This window comes from Marmota monax, unplaced genomic scaffold (genome assembly GCF_021218885.2).
Source record: "Marmota monax isolate L192 unplaced genomic scaffold, Marmota_monax_Labrador192_F-V1.1 WCK01_AAM20220418_F8-fsc00200, whole genome shotgun sequence".
Lineage (NCBI taxonomy): Eukaryota > Metazoa > Chordata > Mammalia > Rodentia > Sciuridae > Marmota > Marmota monax.
The window spans coordinates 1,525,125-1,528,721 of NW_026692549.1; the positions used below are offsets into that span (position 1 = coordinate 1,525,125).

Below are 3,597 nucleotides of genomic sequence, written 5' to 3' on the forward strand. Positions count from 1 at the left end.
TCAAAAAAATCCTAAACAGTGAAAATGAAGACATGACGTACCAAACTTTGCAGGGAACAGATAAAGCAGAGCTTTAGGGAAATGTAAAGCCTTGAATGACTGTTAGAAAAGAAAAAATATGTCCAGTCAGTGACTTAAGCTTCAGTGATAAGAAACTGGAAAAAAATAGAGTGAAATAAATGTAAACCCAACAGAAAGGAAAAGAACCGCTTTATTCAGTAATTATGTTTTGGGGCAGGGAAATTGTGGCAGAGCCTAAATTATCGCTCTGATGCCAATGCCTGGGAGTCTTCGATGATGTCCACTAGGACAGAGGGTTACTAGTCTGTCCTTGCAAGTACAGCTTCAAGTAGCTTCAGCTGTCATCCTGTCCCTCTTCCCAGCCGACCCCATGCTCCAGGTGCAGCCTATCACTCCGCCCTCCCTGGGGGTCCTGGGTGCACGGGCTCCACTGGGTGTCCTCGCCCAGCTTCCTCTCGTGAAGGCCACCAGCCCCAGGACACACCCCGCTGATTGCTCAGCGTCCAGGTGCTGCCTGACGCGTCTCACCTGCTCCACTTCATGGGACATTGCTGACCCTTCTGTGCCGTGGCCACCAATGGCTGCCAGATCAGATCCTACTCTACCTGTCCCACAGCTGAGGCCGCGGGAGCTCCTGAGAACGTGCCTCAGAGGCCACCTGCACAGTTAAATTGCCGTCCACCTTCAGTTTGTCACTCAAGGGGATGGAGATGCCGCTTCTCGGTCACGTCCGGGGTGCCAGCCCTGCTCCCAGGGTCGGCCTCGCCTGCTCACAGCCTCCGACACCTCCTGAGCACCCTCCCTGGGTGCACCCTGCTTGTTTGTCCTCAGTGTGGTGTTTGTTAGTGTCCCTGGAATGAGTCCCTCTTGCCAACAAGCTGGGACAGTGTGGGACAGGAGGCAGCCCCCAGCACTGTCAGTTTTCCTTAACAGTCGCTTCACAAAAGCACGAGCGCTCCCTCTGCAGTCCCTCCTTCTCCGTGTTACTGAACTGCCCAGAGCCAAAGACACTGTCCCCCTGAGGCCCCAAGTCACGGTCGTTCCTGGGGCCAGTCTGCCTGTTCCCAGTGCTGTCTCTGGGCTTGCATGGAGAAGACCCTGCTTGGCTGGTGGGTAAGAAAAGGGGCGAGAGACGGCCGTCGGAGGCCCTCCCTCTCCAGCAGACAGAACCTCACCTGTTCATCTTCTCTGTGCGCGTAGAAGATCAAACACCATTTTCAAAAATAAAGAAAGAAAAGACAATTTTACCGAGAGTCTAGTTGATTACATTGCACAGAAATCCCTGCACATTTCTGGTCCTAAAATCCTTGGTAATCCTGGCAGAAGAGTTCACAAACTTCCCAGCTGTTAGATTTCTTCCCTGGTTGGCCTCATTTCCCATAAAAACGTACAACCCACTAAGAATTCCGGAGGAGACAGGTCATCTCACATGGTGCTATCTGGAACGAGGCAGATGCTACTGCCGGCTGCTTGGGTCTGTAACGCCATCGCTGGAAGGGAATGGAGGAGACAGGACCTGGGATGCCCCTGCGGCAGGGTCTCATGCTGGGGCGCGGTCCAGAGGACCAGCACCCCCAATGAGCAGGAGCCTGGGGTGGCTAGTGCCCACTCAGCATTGGCAGTGGCCCAGCACCCAAGCCCAGGGCAGGGGGAGGCCACAGGGAGCACAGAAGCCAGTCATGCTGATGGCTTGATCCTTTCTACATTTTCACAGCATTGGAGGATTCCTTTAGATGCCCAATCAGTTAACGTTTCTTGGTCTGTCATTTGGTTCACTTCCCTGGCCCTAAGTTGCGGACATCCGAGAGTCACACCTGAGGAAGTATCTAAGTCAAAATGTGCAGGATTTGCGAAGGGCTGAGCTGCAAGCCCTGAACTCACCTGTCTGCCTCTCACATACAAATTCCAAGGTGCTCCACGTCACTAGCCATGCAGTCACCAAGGGTGATGTTTCCTGAGCCAGGGTCCGAGCATACACTCCTGCATGTTGCTCTAGACCAGCTAATTAGCATTAGCTGTATTAATGAGCCGGCTGTCCGGAGACCTTCTGCCCCCGCTCCTTTCCCGTCCCTTCTCTGGTGCTCCTGGAATGCAGGAATAAGCCTTCATCTATCTCCTTGGTACGTGGACAAAGAGAATGCCAAGTAAAAATTGTAAATGGAGAAAATACTAGTCTGCAATCTATTTAAATTAAGTATATTGAACTACAGATGGCTTTTTTTCCCCCTGGACTGGAGAGGGAACCCAAGCCTGGTGCATACTCAGCAAATGCTGAGCTATAGCTACAGCCCTGGAGCAGATGCTCACAGGCGGTAACCCTGCAAGTGGCTCTGGGTGATCTCCAGAGGCACCTCCCTGAGCCCCAGGGCCACCCAGAGAGGTGAGTGCTGCCCCCAGGCTTCCTCCCGGAAGAGGGCTCTGAGGCCCCGCGGGATCTACAGGCAGGGGAGGAAGGTGCAGACCCAGGGAGTCTCACTCCAAGCTCTCAACACCCGGCAGGAAAGGAAAGTTTCCAAAAACTAAATGTGCGTTGATGAGCTCACTGCTAACCCAACGTCAGCCTAACAGTGCATGACAGGGTCCCCCACCCGGGGTCGCCCTGCCCTCTCACTCACAGCTCAGAGAGGCCTGTGGGATCAGGAGCTCCACAGGAGGGACTGGTTCCAGGTTTTCTCCTCCACTCCACACAGGTGCAGAGACCTTCCTGGTCTCAGAGCTTCGTCCTCACTGGAGAACACGACTTTCTTCCTCTGGACACACCTTCATATTCCACCTCTGCGGAGCCGGGTAACTGACAGCACATCCCCTGGGCCAGGGTGAGCAGCCTGCACGCCCCGTGCACTGTCACCCAGAGAGAAGAACGAGCTGCTCTGTACAAATCTTGCCTTTCAAAGAATTAATTTCCAAGGCGATAGTCCCGTGGAAGGCAGAGGCAGATTCGTCGCACAGCTGAAGCACCCCTGAGTTCACTGGCTTTCCAATGGGAGGGGAAATGACAAAGTGGGCGATTAGCTGTGGACTTCCGGCAGGACTATGAGGATGACCAACACAGACAAGAAAACACAAGTGTCCCAGGAGGCAGCAAGGCTTCTGGTGTCAATTCTCTGGCCCATTTGATTAAAATGATTGTGAAACGCTTGTCAAACAGGTCCTGCGATAGCTGCACTGAGAAGGGTCATCACCAGGTTGCTTTGGCTGCGTTACCTGAGCCGCTGTGGCCCATAGACAGGTACAGGAACCCCAATGGTGCCGTCAAGCCAGTAGCGTTCACATCGGGTGTGGACTGTGGCCATCTTTTGGTCTTTGGCGAGGCAGGGTCAGTAGTGAAGAGAGACCGAGCATCTGGGGAGAGGGTGCTGCAGCCAAAAGGGCCAGGGAACCCACACGCACCCTGTGGGCTGGTGCCCTGCGGGCCTGAGCCCTGCTTTGCCGGTCCACTTGATGGAAGCAAACGGGAAAAGGCAGCAGAGACAGGCTACGGGATGGGCAGGCCAGGGACATGGGACCCAGCTCTGCCTGGCCCTCTGCCTTACCCCACATTGACAGAGGTGCTGGCAGCTGAGCCTGCCTACCTCT

At 54.5% G+C, this 3,597-nt stretch overlaps 1 long non-coding RNA gene across 1 annotated transcript; it reads right to left on the reverse strand.

Annotated features, from left to right (window-relative positions):
- Window positions 1–212: 212 nt before the first annotated feature.
- LOC131424222 (uncharacterized) lies at window positions 213–2,959 on the reverse strand. The gene is made up of 3 exons (XR_009226906.1): window positions 2,637–2,959; window positions 1,903–2,105; window positions 213–1,209 (listed from the first exon to the last, which is right to left on the reverse strand). It is a non-coding gene; the product is annotated as an uncharacterized LOC131424222 (long non-coding RNA).
- Window positions 2,960–3,597: the final 638 nt, after the last annotated feature.